Genomic DNA, 22919 nt, shown 5'->3' on the forward strand with positions numbered 1-22919 from the left:
CCCCCAATTTATTTGGCTAAGTTGTTAGCCATCTAACTCAGGGATGGTCAAGCAAGTGGGAATTTCAAAATCCCAGGATTTGTCTAGCTGAGGGCTAACTTATCTGGAGAAACCCCTTTGAATATGGACTTTTTAAGTCTCTGTGGTGTCAGATACTGCCTATAAGAACATAAGAACATAAGAAATTGCCATGCTGGGTCAGACCAAGGGTCCATCAAGCCCAGCATCCTGTTTCCAACAGAGGCCAAACCAGGCCACAAGAACATGGCAATTACCCAAACACTAAGAAGATCCCATGCTACTAATGCAATTAATAGCAGTGGCTATTCCCTAAGTAAACTTGATTAATAGCCATTAATGGACTTCATATATGTAGCAATATGCATGCATCTTCCTTATGCTGAGTACAAATTGAAACTTTGAAAGCTCTTTCCCACATTATATTCCATTGATCATTTGTAATACAGATCTATCAGTTTTTGCCTCCCATTTCTCAACATCAACATTTGTCAGAATCCGATAAAGCTTTATCAGGTTTGTAATGCTTAATGATAGCAGAGCCCTCTTTTTGAAACATGTTGTTTGTGTACAAACTGAAGTTTAATAAGTTCTGAGGAAGGCAATTCTCAAAGCAATCTAGCTGTGTTAAAATGGAATAATACACCTAGATTGCCTTATCTGAAAATTGCCCTCCTCTGACCAGCTAAATATATTTACAGACTTCCATATCACTCATATGTTTAGCTGGATTGCAAGGAGAATTTCCTGGAGGTATGTTTAGGTCAGGGGAGGAAAACAGTGTACATACTTGACATTTCCAGAAGTATTAGTGCTATTTTACTCCTCTCTGCTGACCACACAAAAAAGCAGATATGCAGATGCATGACGGCAGAAAAAGACCATTACAACCTATCCAGCCTGTCCATCCACACCAACTACTCAGTTTTACAATTCCTACCACTCCCTCAGAGATCCTCTATGTTTATCTTTTGAAATCAGATATTCTCCTTGTTTCCATCATCTCTACAGGGAAACTGTTCCATGCATGCAGTACCCTATCTGTAAAGAAATATAGGTTGCTCCTGAGTCTACTCTCTTTCACCCTCATCCAATGATCCCTCATTCTAGAGCCTCCTTTCCTTTGAAAGAGGCTTGCCTCCTCTTCATGGAAACCTTGGAAGTATTTAAATTTATCTAGTGTATCTCCCCTATCCCACCTTTCCTCCAGGGTATACACACTCGGATTTTTAAATCTAACCCCATATGCTTTAAAACAAAGACCACTGATCAGTTTAGTGGCAATATCACCTCCCTTTCTCTGCTGATCATTCCTTTCCCTATGCAGCCAAGCATCTTTCTAGCTTTTGCCATCGTCTTATACACCTATTTGACCACCTTAAGATCATCAGATACAATCACCTCCAGATCCTGCTCTTTCATGCGTAAAAGAATTCCACCCCTGTATCTCTCTTGTGGTTTCTGCAGCCCAAATGCTTATTTCTGCAATTTTGTTTAGCATTTAATAGTAGCTCCCAGACCCTAGACCTTTCCTTGAGCTTTGCTAGATCCCCTTTCATGTTTTCCTCACTTTCTTGGCTGTCTACCCAATTGCAGAGTTTGGTATCGTTTGCGAAAAGGCAAACCTTTTTTGATATAATCCTTCTGCAATGTCGCTCACAAAAATGTTGAAAAGAAGCGTTCTAAGGACCAGTCCCTGCAGCACACTGCTAGTAGCACCCCTCTCCTCAGAGCGAACACCATTTATCACTACCCTTGTCACCTCCTACTCAACCAGTTTCTAAACCAGTCAGTAACGTTAGGGCTCATACCATCGGCATACTTTGAAAATTAGCTGGGTATGATGAAAATTTGCATAAAGTGTGCACTCTAACAGCACCTGTGTGCTTTTTAATTATGCTGTATGATAACATGAGAGAGATTTGAAAAAGTGCTGTGTCTTGCATCTTAAATTCCTGCTTAAATTGATCAAATGATATGAATAGCTTATTTCAGGTAGAAACAGAAACACAGATGATGATAGCAGATAAGGATTCTAAGGGCCATCTATTGTGCCCATTCTTGGTACAGTATGGTAAAGCTTACCCTGTCTCAGGCATTTCCATGGCTTTATCCCAGGCTTTCTTGAATTTTGTCACTGTTTTGGCCTTCTACCTCCCTAGGAGGCCATTCCATGTGTCCACTTCCCTTTCTGTGAAGAAATATATCCTTATAATATTATTTCCAAGTCTATCCTCTTAACTTCGTTACCTTGACCTCTTATTCAAAAATATCATTTGCACTGGAAACTGTTTTGTTCTTGTGCCCTATTTTTATATCTTTCAGATATTTAAGTGTCGCATGCCTCTCTCCCTCCATAGTTGGCACCATGTGATTATTTTGGCATGTGTCCACTTTTTGAAACCTGACATGCAGAAGAGAGAGTTAGCAAATAAAGGAAAGAAACAGTGGAGATATGAAAGTTGTCAGCTTAGATTTGACATGTTTTATCCTAAATTAGTAGTATGAAGAGGCACATTAATTTTACATTAACTTTGTTCAAGTTAATAATTCCTTTTTAACTATGGGAGAGATTTCTTTTCAAGGATTCTGGTGCCTGTAATATATATATTCACACATACTGATATACATACATTCACAGACATTAAATTCCATGGAGAAGTGTGTATCTTTCTACAAATGTGGATTTTAAAAAATACCCCTTTCAGAATCCTTTGGAACTACCTGAACACATGCATAGCCCCTGAAAAGTCTTTTTCCTATTTCCAATCACACTTCCAGAACAGCACCATTCCCTCCCATCTTCCCCCTGCCTGTACTCTGTGTGGCAGCTAAAAACACACTTAACTGAATATATTTTTTTTATTTATGTATATAATGTATGTTGCTGATTTAGGTTGGTTAACTCTAATTATACCCTCGCAGAAGGCACCTGAACCTTTGAAAATTTACTCCTTGTGTTATGGCTATACAAAAATAAAATGGTTAATAATAATAATAATAATAATAAAATCAGTAATGATGGGGGAGCTATTGCAAAGAGGTTAATATAACAGCTAAATAAGATGTGAAAACATTTTAGATTTATAACTTTGCCTAGTTCCAGTGCTAGACAATTCATTTTTGTCTGTTGTGTAAACAAATTAATATGGCAGTCTCTTGAATTTATGGTAAGAACCTGTATTCGGAAGAAACTATGCCTGTTTCTTCTTCAAACAAAAATCTGCTGTGGTTGCCCTGACACTGCTGATGGGGAGCAGTGTGCTAAGGAAGTGAGAGACTGAGAACTTTGGAAGTGGCAGCTGTCAGTTTCTGAGCCTGTGGTGCTCACTGCATGCTTCATGGAAGTGACATGTTCATTCTTTGAGAAGAAGCCAGATGGATCTACCTTTTGTCAAGAGAAGAACAGCTGGGATGGCTGCAGGAGCACTCGCTTGTCTGTTGGGTCAGCTGGGATAAAGAAAATTGAAAATTGTTGGCTAAATATGTGAACTTGTGTGGGATTTAAGAAACTAACTTTTCTAAGGAAATGTAAACAGACTAGTTTATTATTAGGTAATAAATGTGTGAGGGGGCCCTAGAAGAAAGATTCAAGGGAATTAATTAACCTCTACTTGTGGGTTACAGTGATCAGGGCCAGCACGTCCATTAGGCGAACTTAGGCAATAACCTATGGCGCTGACCCTTGGGGGGGGGGGGGGCGATGAAGAGCAGCCAGGTGGTGCTGCGAGCGGAGAGGAGTAGAGATTCGTCGGGCCACAAGCAGCACGCGCTGCTCGCGGCCCTGAGAAGTATATAGTGGCTGGCGCGAACGAGATAGGAGGTCGGGTCCGAGATCAGTGGGGGCGGCGCAAATGCGGGGGGGGGGGGGGAGGGGGAGGCAGAAGTCGCCTAGGGCACCCACTACCCTTGCACCGGTCCTGACTGTAATGAGTCATTGTGGCAGGTTTATTAAGAGGATTTGGTATATTCCTTTAAGGGAGTGTTATGAGGAAGACCCAGAAGGGGAATTTCCTTGGGATTAGAATAAGATGATGTTCAGAGCGGGGGTCTGTTCTTCCTGCTGCGGAGTTCTGAGGCCTGAGTGTGGAGTTTCACAGTACCTTGAAGGGCAGCTGGTCTGCTCAATCCAGCAATGCCAAGATGCGAGAGGCCAGTGAACTATTGCTTAGCTCCTGGTTGGTGTCTGCTGGCAATCTGAGAGGGATATGGAGCACAGTAGCCTTGTGGAAATCCTAAGAAAGTGAGTGTACTGTACTGATGGGGCTGTGTCTAAGATGTGAGTATTTAATCTCTTCTGAATTGAGGAAGGATGGGAGGTATTTTTTGTATTATACTATTCAACTTTGAAGGAAGAGTATTTTGCTGTTGCAAAATCCTGATTTAATCCTGATTTAATCACTACATTTTAAAATTGTTCATCTCTGACTGCTGGAAACCTTAGAAATAAGTGTGTTCCTTTTGAGTGGGGCCTTCCTTTATACCAAGATGTGGGTTCATGAGATGCATCTTTCAGTGACAGGCCTGAAGATTTTGGATTTAATGGGCTGCAATCAGAGGAGTCACAGAGGGGAATAAAATAATGTGGTATGTAGTTCCCAGTCCTGCTTGAGGAATACAAACCTTGCCACTGTGCCAAGTGCACTACAACAGTCAGAGGGAAACAGGGACCCGGACACCATCAGGAAAACGGAGCCTAGACGCTGGACACTAGTAGAGGATTTCCATTCTGAGAAGTCTGAGGCAGCCAGATGTTAGGAGTTGCAATAGTTTCTTAGTATATAAAAGCAGAGATTTTCTCACTGCATGGAGTTTATGCTAGCTTGTATTTAACTTCTCGTGTCTGGTTTAAGCCACAGAGCTGAGTTGTGACATGTCAATATCAGACTGGTAGTGAAAATAAGTAGAGAAAGAAACTGATTTTACTTCTCGCCTCATTTCTGGGAAGGGGAGAGAAGTCGCTCAGAGGAGCTTATTAAGAAGAATCCGTCACCACTTTAACAAGTGTAAACCTGAATTAACTATTACTTATAGGGGCAGATTTAAAAAGCCCTACACACGTAAATCCAGGAGGATTTACACGCGTAGGGGGGTTACGCGTGCCAGGCCTATTTTCAAAAGGCCTGGCGGCATGCGTAAAGCCCCAGGACACGTGTAAGTCCCGGGGCTTGAAAAAATGGGTGGGGCGGGGGCGGAGGCATGGCCAGAGGCCTCTGCAAGGCCGCTGGGCCGGGGGATTATGCGCCGGCCAACTGCCTCTGGCAGGCGAAACTTGTGAAATAAAGGGCTGGGGGGCGGGGCAGGTAGGGGAAGGTTGGGGGGGGGGAACGGGGAAAGCCAGCTGGTCTTCCCGAGGGCTCGGCGCACGCAAGGTGCACTAGTGTGCACCCCGTTGCGTGCGCCGACCCCTGATTTTATAACATGTGCGCGGCTGCATGCGCATGTTTTAAAATTGGGCGTACATTTGTACGCGACTGGTAGCTCGCACAATTGTAGACCGCGCACAGTACATTTTAATATCTGCCCCATAGTGTTCAGCTGTAGTGAACATTTTCCGTTGCCAAATTTGCACCCTTTTGTTTAAATGTGCAATCTTTTTTTTTTTTTTAAATTATGCACATTTTTTTTTCTGCTTTTGTTAACAGGCAGTATAGGATTTTTACCAGTGTTTTATTATGGAGTTTTATAAACTAAACTTCATACATTGAGCTTTGTCTGCAGTCATCCTCATTATTTTGTATATAATGGTCACCATGTTGATGATCATCCCAAATGTACTCCCCCGTTGGGTGTAATAATAACAATTGCTATTCCTAATCACGTGATCATTATACAGTAATCCACCCTAAATTTAAATGTGAGGAATGATCACAAAATGCCATAAAATTGGTCCTATTCCTACTTGGCATTAAAATAAATATAATAATCATTGATTTTTGCTTATAAGTTTCAATTCTGACCCTGTGTAACTTTCCTGAGATGCATATCTAGTTGAGTTTCTGGGGCAGTGTCAGCCTGCAGACTGCAACATTGGTATCTGGATTGAACCATGAGATGTTTCCTTCCACCTGATGGCGTTCTTTTCTGACCTCTGATTTTGCAAATCTGTATTCCATTGGATATAAATCCCTTAGAGGAACAAATACATGTGGAAAGAATAACAAAAAAACATGATGCTCTGGCATCCTCTGGAAGTTAATAGTTCATGTCTTATTGAGTATGTGTGATTGAAGCTGTTGAAATTTAAAGAGAGAATGCAGAAGAGTAGTTGAGTGGTAAGTTTCTGATGTTCCAACTTCTAAAGAGTAGTATTCTAGAAAATCTATGAGGGAAAAAGACTTTAAAGCTGTAACATCTAAAACTTTCTCTTTGCGGATCAAAATTGGGTTTGACCAAACTTCTTCCATTGCTAATCTCAATAACTATCTTGCAGCAATAGCCCAATGACTTAGCAACCATAAATTCCAACTGACCTCCTCCTCCAAATCAGAGCTCCTCTGGATCAACTGCCAAGGTCGTCCCTTATGATCGCTACCTTCCCAGTTAGATACCCTTGTACATCTTAAAAAATTGGTACAATACCTAGGGATTCAACTTGATCAAAATCTCAGCGTGGAAACTCATATCATGAAGGTGGTAAGAACCTCTTTCATGTATTTGCACCGGATCTGCCAACTGCACAACTTCAGTCTTGCCACTGTGATCCATGCCAGTTACCAGCAGAATTGACTACTGCATCTCTCTATTCAGTGATATCTCACAATATAGCATGAAGCATCTCCAGCTCCTACAAAGTACAGACTTGAGAATTCTGGTAGGAGCCAAAAAAACAGATCAGTTAGAACCAGTACTGCATCAGCTACACTTGCTCCCAGTCAAAAGCAGAATAAAACTCAAACTCTGCTTCATCTTCAAGTGCATGAATAAATGGGCCCCAGGGTACCTATCCCAGTTTCTTCTCTCTTACATTCCCACAAGAGAACGCCGATCGTCCCAATTGTCCCTTATTCCCTCTCCTCCTCTGGATTCCACCAGATTATCTTGTACTAGGCTCTGGGCCTTCAGCAAAAATGTGTAATAAGATACAGCTAACTATGGCCTAGATTCACCATTCTAACGCAGAATGGTGAATATAGCGAAAACGGGGGGGCAGGGCGGGCCTGAGAAAGCCTGCAGCCATCACACCACCGCAGTGTTATCACTGCCAGCTTTCACACCCAGTAGCGCCATCGTGAAAGGTGGTGCTATTGGGCGTGCTACTGGCAACGATAACTGTGCTTACCTTATCACCGCCAGTGAAGACATCGCAGCGTCCGCCTCCTCGCTGCCCCGACTCCGCCCCGGCAAGCTATCACACGCAAAAAGGGACTTTTTGCTTGCGATAGCCGCTTATCGCACGCGATAAGCAATAGAAAATGACCCCCTATGCTTTGAGCCCTGCTACCTCACTTTCAGAAACAAAAAAAAGCTAAAGCATGGCTCTATGCCCAGACTTTCCTGGCAGAAATCTCCTGTCCACTGACCTAACCTCCTAACCACTTATCTTGAGCAAGGCCATGAGCTACACAGCATTGGATTCTTATTGCTTTGCCAACTATGAAGAAACTAACTGTGAATTTGACTCTAACTGTATAGCAAATTCAAATCGCATTGTCTGTTATTAAATTTGTTGTAGTCTGCCTTGTGCCCATCCATGGTAAAAAGCTGAATATCAAATGTCTATAAATAAATAAAATGATTTAGTTTAAACATTTCTTAGACACAATACATGTCTCTTTGCTTAAAAGTACAGTTAAATATTTGTCGATTGGTTGATTGACTTTCTCACTGTGTTTCTAATTTGTGCTTTTTTTTGTGAAATCGCCTGAAGAGATGACTGATGGGTTTGCCTACATATTATTTTTTTTTGCATTTGCGATTTTCTTTTTTTTGTTCTGCTTGCTGTAGAACTAGAAACTATCAGAATCTGATATAAGTTTATACATCTGTGCTAATCAGAAGTGTAAGCTGTACTCTTGGATTGTAACTGCAGCATACAGGTTTCGTATCACGCACTCATTAAAAATAATGCAATGATCTGCAGTAACTCGCAGTCCGTTTTTAATTTACCTTAAATGTAATGATCTTGGATTTCAGTGTTTTCAGAAATGTGATCTGAGTTCAGTACAAGGCAGTACATTTTTGTGGATGTACTCTTAGCGGAAGTAATTCAAGATATTTTATTCCCCACAATATACATTTGCCGCCTCCTCTGTTGGCTTCACAGTGAGATTGTGGGACACTCTACCTTTTCAACTTCATAGAGTAGTTAGCAGAGGAGGAGGCAGATACAGGTTAGAAGTGCTACTCTAGTCTTCTCCAATCGGTAGGATGGGGAAGAAGATCACGACCTAACTGCAAAGGGGGAGGGGGGGGGGGGGGTTGAGAGGATTATGCCTAGTGGGAGAGTTTGGCTAGGATTGTAATTTACTCCTGGGAGGTAGAGAGGATTGTATTTGGGAGGTGGGAGCCAGATTGATTGATTTGGTTTGGACCGATACCTCCCTTGAGTCAGCCTTGCCAAGAGGGACACCTTCTCCTTCAGCTTTAGATGGGAACACTTCCCCCCCCCCCACCCCCACCACTGAGAGAAAGATAGTATTTCCCAAAGGTTGAATCTACTGATTATATAATGCATAATGGGTTGCTCATATAAAACCAAGAATACCCAAAATAAACCAAAAAAGGTAGGTAAAAGAACTTTGACAAATATATATGTACTGGTACCATAAATGTCTGTATATTAACACCCAATAGGGCTCAAGGCCTGAAAACGAGTGAAAAAGCAATTCTCAGTATAATGATATACCAACTTCAGTTCAAACGTTTTTGATAATTTTAGTGTGGCCCCCCCCCCCCCCCCTTAGTCCGGACTATGAATTACCCCTATGCTTGGGGTGGGGAGTACCACATGAGAAATTATATTTACTAATATGAATTATCTTTAGGTTCATAGCCTGAGTGGGGGATGAGACAGGGTCACAGTCAGCCCGGTACCACAGTTATATGCCCTTCACAAACAAGCTCTCGCTTGTGGCACCACAGACCAGATAAAATCACCACACCAGAATAAAACAGTAATTAACTTTTTTACTAGTATTATATAAGTAGACAGAACACTAAATGGGGAAAAATACAGTAGTGAAGATTAATATAAACTTGCAGTTTTATTTTAAATCAACCAGTGCAAAAATAACATTGCGTATGGCCTGTTAGCCAGGAAAATCAACGTACTCATATGGATAGTACAAAAAAAAAGGAAAGCTAATAGAGAAAGTATGGGGGTAAAAACAGTGAAGTACACAACTTTCAGAAATGACTTTACCCCTGAATACTCAAGAGGTGGGGGACAGATCCACCCCAATATCACCAGTTTGTAGGGATGTGAATCGTTTTTGAACGATTAAAATTATCGTCAGATAATTTTAAAATCGTCCAAAATCGTTAGAGTGCACGATACAATACAAATGCCCACGATTTATCGTCAGGGGCATTTGTATTGTATCGTTAAACAGGGGGCGGGAAAACCGGCACACCAAAAAAACCCTAACACCCACCCCGAACCTTTAAAACAAACCCCCACCCTCCCGAACCCCCCCAAAATGTTTTAAATGACCTGGGGTCCCAGCGCGATGATCCCGGCGCGATGATCCCGCTCTCTGGCCATGGCTGCTGTGAAGAGAAATGGCGCCGGTGGCCTTTTGCCCTTATCATGTGACAGGGCAAAGGTAGCGCTGGAGACATTTTGATTCCTAGCTCCCGACGTCACGCATCCAGGAGATCGCTCCTGGATCCCCGCTGGACCCCCAGGGACTTTTGGCCAGCTTGGGGGGGCCTCCTGACCCCCACAAGACTTGCCAAAAGTCCAGCGGGGGTCCGGGAACAACCTCTTGCACTCGAGCCGTATTGCAAAATGGCGCCGGCCGTATTGCCATATTGCAAAATGGCGCCGGCCGTATGGCCGGAGAGCGGGACATCGCGCCAGGACCCCAGGTCATTTAAAACATTTTGGGGGGGTTCGGGAGGGTGGGGGTTTGTTTTAAAGGTTCGGGGTGGGTGTTAGGGTTTTTTTTTGTTGTGGCCAGAGAGTGGAACATCGCGCCGGGATCACGCCGGGACCCTCCCACTGGACCCCAGGTCATTTAAAACATTTTGAGGGGGTTCGGGGGGGTGGGGGTTTGTTTTAAAGGTTCAGGTGGGTGTTAGGGTTTTTTTGGTGTGGCCAGAGAGCGGGACATCGTGCTGGGATCGCGCCGGGACCCTCCCACTGGACCCCAGGTCATTTAAAACATTTTGGGGGGGTTCGGGAGGGTGGGGGTTTGTTTTAAAGGTTCGGGGTGGGTGTTAGGGTTTTTTTTGGTGTGCCGGTTTTCCCGCCCTCCCCCGATTTACGATTTTTAACGATTTCAAAACAAAACAAAACACGACGATCCGATTTCCCTCCCCCCCCCCAGCCAAAATCGATCGTTAAGACGATCGATCACACGATTCACACCTCTACCAGTTTGTAAAGGATGCACCCTGTCCCAAACACTAAATTGTATAGAAATAAGCAATCAAGAAAATGAATGAGTCCCTCTGGATGGTGGTGCTGGCTAGATGACAAACCAAATAGATGAGCACTGCAGTGTGCGCAAGGTCTCGCTCTCCCTCCCGGGAAGCTTCCCCAAATGGTTTACTTGGTATTAAGCAGAAAGCGGGCCTGGTTCAATCTCTTACAGAAAGACCACGATCCATGAGCTTCTCTTTCCCTGCTTTATCTCGTGTGGTTGTGGCAATGGTTTATAAGAACATAAGAACATAAGAAAATGCCATACTGGGTCAGACCAAGGGTCCATCAAGCCCAGCATCCTGTTTCCAACAGTGGCCAATCCAGGCCATAAGAACCTGGCAAGTACCCAAAAACTAAGTCTATTCCATGTAACCATTGCTAATGGCAGTGGCTATTCTCTAAGTGAACTTAATAGCAGGTAATGGACTTCTCCTCCAAGAACTTATCCAATCCTTTTTTAAACACAGCTATACTAACTGCACGAACCACATTCTCTGGCAACAAATTCCAGAGTTTAATTGTGCGTTGAGTAAAAAAGAACTTTCTCCGATTAGTTTTAAATGTGCCCCATGCTAACTTCATGGAGTGTCTCCTAGTCCTTCTACTATCCGAAAGAGTAAATAACCGATTCACATCTACCCGTTCTAGACCTCTCATGATTTTAAACACCTCTATCATATCCCCCCTCAGTCGACTTTGCCTGAAAGGCTGAAATAGTTAAAATGGGATACTGAATTTTGGACAAAAGGCAAGGAAATAAACCTTCTCCCTCCTCTGCTAAGATACTCTTTGTGCAAAGTTTAGATTACTTAGGAAGGATGAAGTAGCCATGTGCTTCTAAGCCTGGATATCTCTGTAAAAGAAGTCTCTCAGTCTCTCAGCTCCTGGCTTCTCTGTCCCTTGTTGGGATTTTACATGTAGCTCGGCTATGAAGCAAGAACAGCTGTCTGTCTCTCTATTTCTTCAGAGGGCAGACTTCAGTCTCTCCCTCTTGATAATTAGCTCTTCAGGAGAACTGATTGCAAAGCTGAGAGTTGCACTCCTCTCTTTCTGGCTCTTGGCTTCAACTCCTGGCTGACCCTGCCCCTCACACATAGCAGAGCCAGCCAATTTGTGCCTTTTCTTCCTTAAATGGTCTCCCAGCATTCCATTGGCTTCCTCTTCTGCTGGCTATGTAGTGCTGTTCTTTGGGCAGGCTAAACAGTACAGACCTTTTCCCAACTTGTTAACACTGTGAGTGCTGGATGCTGGATCTTGCAGAACATTTGTCATTCACAGGAGAGCACACATGGTTTTTTTGACATATTTTTATAGTCCTTCACCTTGGCTGCAGCGGCCTGCAGTCTCTGCAGGGTTGAAAACCCCATTTAGACGTCCAAAACACATCACTCAGATCCAGATGCAGCTCGATCCACATTGTAAGGCTTCAACACATGATAAGCTTGTGGGGGCAGGAATCTGGTTTATAGTAGCTTGCTACATTAGCTTTACAGATAAAACTGCAATAATCTTAAATCTTCAGTACTAAGCATGAGCATATAGACCCAAAGCGTTTGTCACAATTCCATTCGCGGAATGCTGGATACTTGGCTTATCAGTGCGTTGGTCCTCATGGAATCTTCAGTGCAAAAAAGCAACTGCTTGACCAAACAAATCCTCATATATACAACACTTGCAGGTCAGAGTTGAGTGTTGTTTTAAGTTAAATACAAAAACATGTTAACCACTTGTGTCATTGCTTCCTTCCAAGAGAAAAATTTAGCTATAGAATGCCCAGACTGGTGAGCTTGTCTGACAAAAATTCAGGTATGAAGGCAGGCAGTTTCAGAAAAAGATATATCTTGTTGTAAATCCAGTAAGAGAAAGTCTGAGTAGCCAGGGCCGGATTAAGGGGTGGGCCAACTGGGCAATTGTCCAGGCCACCTACCAATTAGGGTGCTGAACCTTTCTCCTGCGGCCACACTGGTTGCCTTCCTCCTGCTTCTTCTTCTCCAAGTAGTGGACCATGGAAGATCACAGTAGCAATAGCAACACTAGCATTGGGCCAGCAGGTTAGTAACGGGCCATGGCGGTGGCAGGACCATAACAGAAGAAGACCCCAAGAAGCCTGATGCACATGTGGATGACGTGAGAAAGTAGGAAGGTTCAGCATGGTGGGGCCAGAGGATCTTCTGTTGCACCGTGCTGTGGTCCACTGCTACCCAAGAAAAGTTGCTGTGCCATGGAGGCAAGGAAAATTCAGCAGCAGTGGCAGCAAGTCAGGCCCACAAAGAAGAGAGGATTGGAGTCTTCTGACAGGGGTATAAGGCAGGGAATTTGGAGACTTGGGGGGGACCTGGGGATGAATGAGGAACCTGAGGATCGGCTTGGGAACTGGAGGGAATTGGGGGATGATGAGTGAGATGGCTGTGGATGGGCTGGAACTTGGGGGGAATTTGAGGAATGAATGAAGTGGCTGCAAATGGGCTTGGGGACTGGGGAAGAATCAGGGACTGAGTGAGGGGCCTGCGGATGGGCTTGGGGATGGGGAGGATGAGTGAGATAGCTGTGAATGGGCTTAGGAACTGGCGGGGGATAAGTAAGGTGGTTGTGGATAGGCTTGGGAACTGGTGGGGCGAATAGGGGGATGAGTGAGACGCCTATGGATGGGTTTGGGGTTGGCGAAGATGAGTAAGGTGACAGCAGGTAGGCCTACGGACTGGGGGAATAAGTGAGGTGGTCAATCTGCCACCTGCGAATGGGCTTGAGGACTGGAGGGGGGAGATGAGTAGGGTGGCTGTGGATAGGTTGGGACTAGGGGAGGTTCGGGGAATGAGAGAGGGGCCTGTGGTATTCAAATTGTACCTGTTGTATTATTTTTGTGTCTGGACAAGGATTATAGATGGTACATTTTTTAAATAACGTCTTTCCTGAGTACTGTTGGCTTGGTTTTCTTTATTGTAGTCCCCATAGTACTGTGGACTGTTGATGGATTTCCACTTACAAATCTCAGAGACCCACCCAATTTAGTTGCTGTCAAATGTGTTTCATGTCCCTTTGTCTGCTACATCAAGTTTGCTGTTGGCAAATAGAAAAGACCTGCTTGACTTCTGAAAACTGTTTGTGTTTATAAGATATTCTTTACACAGTATATTTAATTACTAGCAAAATGTATAATCTGGTGCTATCAGTTTCTCCTGCTGGTGTGTGTCATGTCAATGCTGTAAGAAAGATTTTATCTCATAAAATTACTGTCTCCTGTTTATTTCACTAAGCTGGTGCAATGCTGCTGTCCTCTGTAGAAACCTAAGCTATCACAGTGTCTGACAGAAGAGTGAAGGGTTTTTTTTAATTTTACTATTTAGTCCCTTGCTTTCTAGGGCAAATGATTGAAAATAATTTCATGTTTACAGACAGGCTGCATGATGCAGTATATGGTTTATGCATTTTCTTTTCATTAAAACAATTACGTGAAAGGAGGATAATGGTGTAGAGGAGATGCTGTTTAAAGTTACTCATTTTTTTGAATAATGGGCTATGGTGCTATGAGCCTTCATTTGCAACTATCTGGGTTATTTATACTTTATGTTCTCTCCATTCTATGGGGCCAATGTAATAAGACCTGCGCTGAAATCGGCGCTGTTTTTTTGTGCGTATTTTGTTAGCACACAGGGCAAAAACTAGCAGTCCCACAGGATGTAATAAAGGAAGGATATGCAAATGAGATATGAGCAGAAAATCCTCACTAACCTAATACACCCACAAATACACGTGCTTAAGGCACTATGTAGAAACCTGCACAGAAACCAAAGTTAATAATTGGGGATTGATTCTCAGAATGAAAGCCTTCCCCTTTCATACAATGAAGGACTTAGTGGGCCGGGAGTGGGACTGAAGTGGGGTAGAGCAATGTCTAACCCTTTCATGATCTGACTCTGACAGTAGGGATGTGAATCGTTTTTTGACGATTTAAAATATCGTCCGATATATTTTAAATCGTCAAAAATCGTTAGGGCCACGATACAATACCAATTCCCCCGATTTATCGTCAAAAAATCGTAAATCGGGGGAAGGGGGAGGGCAGGAAAACCGGCACACTAAAACCCCCTAAAACCCACCCTGCCCCTTTAAATTAAATCCCCCACCCTCCCGAACCCCCCCAAATGCCTTAAATTACCTGGGGGTCCAGCGGCGGTCCGGAACGGCCTCCTGCAATTGAATCGTGTTGTCTTCAGCCAGAGCCATTCTGCGCCGCCATTTTGCAAAATGGCGGCGCAAAATGGCGGCGGCCATAGACCAACACGATTCGACTGCAGGAGGTCGTTCCGGACCCCCGCTGGACTTTTGGCAAGTCTTGTGGGGGTCAGGAGGCCCCCCCAAGCTGGCCAAAAGTCCCTGGGGGTCCAGCGGGTGTCCAGGAGCGATCTCCTGCCGCGAATCATTTTCCGTACGGAAAATGGCGCCGGCAGGAGATCGACTGCAGGAGGTCGTTCAGCCGGGGTCCGGAACCCCCGCTGAACGACCTCCTGCAGTTGATCTCTTGCCGGCGCCATTTTCCGTACGGAAAACGATTCGCGGCAGGACATAGATGCTAAACGGATGGAGGTAGGCGTCAACCCCATTACCTCATTTCGGGATTCTTTTTGCAGCAAACCCGCCGCCACTCCCGACCCTGGATCGTTTCGGACACTTAGGGGCGGGGTGACCCATCCCGCAACTGGAGCACGCATGTTTGAACCTCCAGTCAGGGAAGTTACATCTGGGAAACTGGCTCCAGCTCGACCGCCACTTGCCAGGGCCATTCCGGTCTGAAAGGGCCTCCTGCTAGGCGCACCAGACATTCCGCTAACGTCCCCTCCACCGGAAGACCCTACCTTGGCACACATCTGTGTCAACCACAACCCGACATCCCTACTGCCCCAAGTCACAAATTTGTTCTCCTCCATCTGGTCCCTGAAATGCTCATCATAATTGAGCCATGACCAACATACACCCAGCTGGCCGCCAGAATAGCGTCATCATACGCCAGCATGGGGGCCATACTGAGCTGGGTCACGATGACCCACCACACTAGCCAAACAGAGGAATGAGCATGTCCAGTTAAGTACATTGCGAACCACCCTCCGTGTGTACCCTAAAATCTATCCGCACCCCCCCTTTTTTCTCTTCTTCCTATGCTTCCCCCTTCAACACTCTAGCAGCTGGAAAATATCAATGTACTTACGCTGCCTGATTTTCTTGTGAAGCGACTTAGGCACATCCTCCCACAACTCAGACAGGCTAACTAATGCAGGTGCACCCCTTGCCTGATCCTGCTCACCTGCCCAGCTTTTCTCACCAGAACCTACTAAGGAAGGGCTAGAAGAGGTGGAAGAGGAGGAAGATGAAGAGAAAGAAGAATCCGAAGAACTGGACATGGAACGCTTCTTTTTATGCCAAGATTTCTCACGTTTCTTGGAAACCGAGGAACCAGGAGATGGAGGCTCTGCAACCCCTCCCTGAGAAACCACGGTCTATTCTGTCGAACTAGGAACCCCGGCCCCTGGTGGAACCTGAGCTCCAATCTTTGACGGACCCGAACCCCCAGCGATGGCAACAGAATCACCAGGTTGTCCGCTGTCCGAACTCATCCCGATGGTGTTTGAAGCTCGGGAACAGCCGGTAATACGCATCGCACTGGGGGTTGAAAACTGGGAGCTGCTGGCAGGACCCATCTCACTGGGCTTTGGAGCTCGGAGGCTGTTGGTGGGATCCATCTCGCTGGGGGCAGGGGCCCGGAAGCTGGATGTGTTCACTGCCGCCGAGACCGGATCATTTCGCCAACCCTCCTGCCGTGAAGGTCCAGGGTAATCGATCGCCTCAGCAGACAGATGGTCTGAGACAGCAGACAGCAGACAGATGGTCCGAGACAGCAGACAGATGGGGCTTGTCTGCTGCTTGCACAGAATGACCCCCCCTTCCCTTGACTCTTTCCACTCCCATCTACCCCTGGAGGATAGGAACCAATGTGTTCCCCAGAAGCAGGAGGTTTAAATCAAACCTCAGACTCCACCCCCCCCAACGTACTCGCTGCATGAGGCCAACGGACTTTGGCAGCAGCGGCTCCTCTCCCCCAACCCACCTGTCCTGTAGGCTTGCCAGCCACCATATTACAGTGGCCAGGCAGGTATGGGACCTGCCTGACCTCATAAGAAAGCAATACCTAACCAGGTAGAAAAGGTTACATCAAAAGTAGATTATGTCAGAGGATTGTTAACCTTACGTGTCTGTGTCTTTCTGCCAGCAGAAAGCAATTGTGTCAGGGATGAAATGTTAACCTAGGTATCAGAGACCGTTCTCTGTGGCCCTGCACATATGTAAGTTAACCAGGTCTGAGTTGAATGGATGCTTTGTCCCGAGCATACCTCCCAGATGAAAAGCAGTGCAATGTGGAGGACACTGATCCAGAAATATACGTTTGGCATTGAGCAGAGCCAGCCGGTGAGCCATTTCATGTGGCAACAGCTTGCAGCAGCAACTGACAGTGATGAGGTTCTGAATATGGTTTGGGAAGTTATTCAAGTTTAGTCCCTGTCCCTATCAGCTTTTGAATATAGGAGTACAAGGGGACAGTCACAGACCAGAGAAGGCTTTCTGGGATTCCCACACAGATGTAGGAAAAGACAAACTTTTCAAAATCTGTAAGTTTTATTTTTCTCAAAATCCAACAAAGCATTAAACAATAAACTAAATCTCTTTTCACACATTCAGAAGTTCTTCCCACAATGATAATAAGCTCTAGGGTAGGTTATTCTTCCCTGGGCCATATCAGTACTTTTTGTGTCTGTAGTTCTGTGGACCTCTTTCTTCTCTTAAATGAGCACTTAGCTGAATTGCTTGTTTAGCCTGCTCTCTGGATTTTCCCAGGCAGACAATTTCTTGGTACACTCATCCAAAAGACTCTGTGGAATCCTTTTGTTGAAGGAGCTCCCAGACTCTGAATCTCCACAGAAATTCTTCTTCCATATTCACCCTGGACTCTCAGGACTTTTCCTAGAATCCTTCCTCTCAGCAAGCCTGGCCAAACTTGTCTTAAGACCCAGATACCTCCCCTGAGCAGGAATAAATTCTCCTCTTGAATCTTCCCTATGGAGGGATAGGCTTCACTCTGTGAAGAGAGATCATCCAAACAGAACTCCAGATCTCAGAATCCCTTCTCCTTAATTCCCTCCTGTATCACATGAGTGCAGGGGTTTTATACACCTCTGCAACCCTTCCTAATGGGGAGTGGAATACCTCTCTAGCATATTGATACTACACTGACATTACGTAAAAGGCACAACCTGTTGAGACCACAGACACACACTGAGGGCGCTCAGACCATCTGATGCCACTGTTGCCATGTTTATAAAGGGCAGAGCTATTTTTAGGGACGAAAATTGGGACCCCATCACACAAGATTGCACTCCAAGCAGTACCATACCAAGATGTTTCCAAAATGTTTACTGCAAACAGATTTTGCCTCTTGGGTGTGTAGGTGGGGTAGGGGTGAGGGGTGAGGGGGAAGAATTGCATGGAAGTGCTGGATGCCTGAGAATAATAGACCTTCTCTAAATATAGTCTGTGCCCATAAGCATTTTAAGGTCAGTTTTAACTGTGAGTAGGTTTATTTATATAACTATAGATTTTTGATAAGTAGTAATATATACTACAGAAAACAAAACAAAAACTAACTCTATTAAATGCTATTTCAAGACTTAACTGCTTTTTAGTTACTCTTCCTTGATGATGATGTTCTGTCTGTTTTCAGTCATGAAGTGCAGCGTGGGCACTCTCATCCTACCACTGGAGTTAATTGTTTTACATGGCATTCTAAAACTACTTTTTCACCAGATAATAGGCTTTATAAAGGACTGCACTTTTTTTTTTTTTGCTACAAAGTAAAAATCATTATTTAAATAGATTAACTGATTAGTCACGGAAGACAGTGAATATCATGCTTAAGGGTTATGAAGTTCATGTAAATAAGTACCAACGTATCTCTGCCAGATGTGATAAATTATGAAAAAATTAAATTGCTAGAAAATGCATGTAGAAATTCAGGTCTCAGACCTTAAAGTCAGTTTTCCAAGGAATTAGCCAGCTTACTTTTAGGGAGACTTATCAAGCTATGATAGAGCTATAACACGTATTAAACAGCATATATTGTGTGATGAACAATATAACCCTATCACAATGTTATTACATGATATTAGCAATATCGTGCAGATTTTTTGCCAGATTCCTGCCCCACAGCATATATTGTGTGATAAATCCGCGCGTAAATCCGGCCAGATTTACGCGCGCAGGGCATTTAAAATCTGGCCCCAAGTTTATAATGCTCATCTAAATGGTAGCAGATCACGGTGGCGCTATTGGGTGCGCCCCCCCTGCCCTTAGAAAATCCAGGCCTAAGTTTGGCTGAAAACTCAGCTAAAGATAGCGTGGCAAAATTACCAAGGTTCTCTTTCCTGCTCAGTGGGTTTTAGAAAATGGACCCTAATGTCTCAGGAGAAAGTTTAGTCTCCATGTCTTTTACTTGCTTATCTCTCACAGCTGGAAGGGGTCTCCTTAGAGTGAGATCTAATTGATGAATCATGAAAGACTGCTTTGTGGCAAAACATATTTTCACTATAACACATTCAAGTGTGAACAGACCTTCTCATTCTTTTCTACATCTGTGTTAATTTCTTCATAGATTTATATAGCAGGAACAATTTGTATTTTTTTCTGTATACACATTTTTCATTTTAAGCAAAGAATGTTCTTATCCCTTAGGAAAGATACTTGGAGGAATTAAGACAGTGTAATTTGAATAAATGAAGACTAGTTACATTAGTCAAACAACTATACATTACTTTTGAAGCCACAGCAAAATGTATAGTGTAGGGCAATAAAAGTCCGTAACTCTAGGATGCCAGGGCTACAGATTTGTGTTTGAACTGGATATTGGAGGTACTGAATTCAACTACATGTGCTTGGTGAAGGGTTTCCCTAGCAGGGAGAGACTAGCATTTTAAGGTAGATTTATTGATCCAATATTCCCAATTGTGGAATGTAGCTTTAGTTATTTGAGTGAAAATAAATATTTTCTAATATGGAGAGCTACGGATGAATAATGAATGCTCTGGAAACTGCCAGAGAAGTGAGCAAATAGAATCCGGGGATCAGACTGACCTCTATTTACCAGTCTTTCAGCTTCTCTGTCAGATTTGTCATATTCCTACAGTAACTCCAAACCTCAGCGCACTCCTATTGTATTGGTACCCCCTCAAATTAGTTGGAAAGTAGTTCTAATAAACGTATTGGTCCTGGGGAATACTGGAGTCTTAGTAGGTTGTGATACTTTTTAAAGTACCAGCATGTAGAATTGAAGGACAAAACCTGAGTGCTTGTGGAAGATCATGCAGCACAATTAATTTTTTTTTAATTGATCCTTTGAAAGTTGTCACAGTCTACTAAGACTCTAGAACTAGAAGGTAAATGAGCTATTAATACACGTCATGAGACTGCTTATCACATAATTGTGTATGTATGTTTGGGAGGCAGGAGGTGAAAGAAGAGACAGTGAACTACAGCACCTTGAAGTATTTTGTCTGAACACGCTTTGCATGGATGATATCCTTGTCTTAGACTGAGGTTAGCATCCGATTCATTTACGGTTGTAGACAGAATGTTATTACTGAAACTTCAAGTAGGATTTATCTTCTAATAACAAGTAGCCCTGGTTCAGGCTTTTCTTTTTAATGATATTCAATCAAAGGGCATTGACCTAAAATGTATTTTTTATATGAGCTTCCCTTGGAGAATCACAATTGTTAATTAGCTCAATATCCTTAGGAAGCTGTATTTAAAATTAAAATTGTGTCTGCACATTTCTACAAATTTCTGTACGATTGAAATATTAAAATTATAAATGTACTTTGCTTCCTCTCCTTCCTGGGTACTTTGTTTCAGATTTCTAACAGAATCTTGAATGTGAAGTTTGCATGGTAGAACTACATTTAGAAAATATGTTTTAAAGCTATTATATCCTGTAAGAAAGTTTACACAAAGCCCAACAGTTATTAATCAATTAAGGCTTGCAGAGGGTATGATTGGTGCTTTTTTTTTCCTGGTCCTTGTCTCTCTGATCGAAGGCTCTGCTATGAAGCACATATATTGCTATTGTGAACTACTGGTACAGTTTTTACATTAAATCAACACTTTATTCATTATTTAAATCCCAAATGTTAAGAAAGCTGTACTTCCAGTATTAGAGTGGAACAGATCCAGTTTGCAAAACTGGGTAAATGGCAGTAGCATAAAAATACATAGAGGGACTAATTTAAAGCTTTTAGAGGAAACCAATATTTATTGGTAACTATTATTATATAGCTATATGGTGGGGAGCCATGCTAATTCAACAATACAAAGATTCTGTGCTTGGGGTTAAGAAAGATTTTTTTCTCATTGTTCTAGACTTGCCTAGAAATGTACAGTACTTTTTCTTCATGAAAAAGAGCTGTTAGACCATCAGAAGAAGGATGGACTCAATGGGCCTCTGGTCTTCTTTCAACCCAACTATCGGGCCGATACAGTAAAGTCCGCGGGAGAGTGGGCGAACGCCCGCTCTCCCAGCGCGCGCACAGGCCACTCTCCTGTGCGCGCGATTCTGTATTCAAATTAGGTCCGGCGGTAAAAAGAGGCGCTAGCACGTCCCTAGCGCCTCTTTTTGGACAGGAGCGGTGGCTGTCAGCAGGTTTGACAGCCGACGCTCAATTTTTCCGGTGTCGGTTCTCAAACCCACTGACAGCCACAGGTTTGGAAACCGAACGCCGGCAAAATTGAGCATCCGGTTTTCAACCCACGAGCTGCGGGCCAACTTCTAATTTTTTTTTTATAATTTTTTGTAACTTTCGGGACCTCTGACTTAATATCGCCATGATATTAAGTCAGAGGGTGCACAGAAAAGCAGTTTTTACTGCTTTTCTGTGCACTTTCCCGGTGTCTGGAGAAATTAGCGCCTACTTTTGGGTAGGCGCTAATTTCTGAAAGTAAAATGTGCGGCTTGGCTGCACATTTTCCTTTCTGAATCGCGCGGGAATTCCTAATAGGGCCATCCACATGCATTTGCATTGTGCGGGTGCTATTAGGTTCGGGGGGGGGGGGGGGGTTGGACGCGTGTTTTCGACCCCTTACTGAATAAGGGGTAACGCTAGCTCGTCGAAAACACGCATCCAATCATGGGTTAACAGTGCTCTCCACCGGAGCGCACTGTACTGTATCGGCCAGTATGTAACTTGTTTACTACTATTTCTCATTTATAAAGCGCTACTAGATATATGCAGTGCTGTAGGAATGTGCAGAGGGACCGCATACGTTACATTCGGTATTTGTATTCGTTGGGGGGCAGATACGTTGCATTCAGCTAGGGGAGCCCCCGATCCGTTCATGCATTCCATTCTTATTCGTTTCCCAGCTAAATTTTAATTAACTACAACACCCCACCCTCCTGACCCCCCCAAGACTTGCCAAAACTCCCTGGTGGTCCAACGGGGGTCCGGGAGCCATCTACTGCACTCACGCCGTCGGCTGCCGGTATTCAAAATGGCACGGATAGCCTTTGTCCTTACTATGTCACAGGGGCTACCGGTGCCATTGGTTGGCTCCTGTCACATGGTAGGAGCAATGGACGGCCAGCGCCATCTTGTGCTCCTACCATGTGACAGGGGCCGACCAATGGCACCGGTAGCCTCCTGTGACATAGTAAGAGCAAAGGCTATCGGCGCCATTTTGAATACCAGCAGCCGACGGCGTGAGTGGAGTAGATGGCTCCCGGACCCCCGCTGGACCACCAGGGAGTTTTGGCAAGTCTTGGGAGGGTCATGAGGGTGGGGGTTTTGTTTAAATTTGCTCCTTTAGATGGCCGAATAATTCGGTGAAGATTTGTTGTATTCGTGGGAAATCGCGATACATTTCGCGACGCAATGAATACAACGAATATGGCCCTATATGTTGCAGATTGCCAATACGTTGCAAATGAATCCACACCCCTACAGTGCTGTGCTAAGAGCAGACAAGAAGACAGTCCCTATTTATGCCAAGAGCACAGAAGAGATGATCCCTATTTATGCGTAGATGAGAAATTATAGAAAATCTTGAAATCTACATTAAACACATTGGGGCAGATTTTAAAAGCACTACGCGCATAGGCCCAGCGACGTGTGCATGCCCCAGAACGCGCGTATGTCCCGGGGCTTGAAAAAAAGGACAGGGTGTGGGCGGGTGGGGGCGTGGCCAGAGGCCTTTGTAGGACCGCTAGGCCAGGGGA

The 22919-nt window shown here is 44.2% G+C and overlaps 1 protein-coding gene across 1 annotated transcript in view; it reads left to right on the forward strand.

Annotated features, from left to right (window-relative positions):
* The window catches only part of RAPGEF4 (Rap guanine nucleotide exchange factor 4), a 464996-nt gene that overhangs the window by 198306 nt on the left and 243771 nt on the right, over window positions 1-22919 (forward strand). The window lies entirely within an intron of this gene.

The sequence above is a fragment of the Rhinatrema bivittatum genome, chromosome 6, assembly GCF_901001135.1.
Source record: "Rhinatrema bivittatum chromosome 6, aRhiBiv1.1, whole genome shotgun sequence".
Taxonomy (NCBI): Eukaryota; Metazoa; Chordata; class Amphibia; order Gymnophiona; family Rhinatrematidae; genus Rhinatrema; species Rhinatrema bivittatum.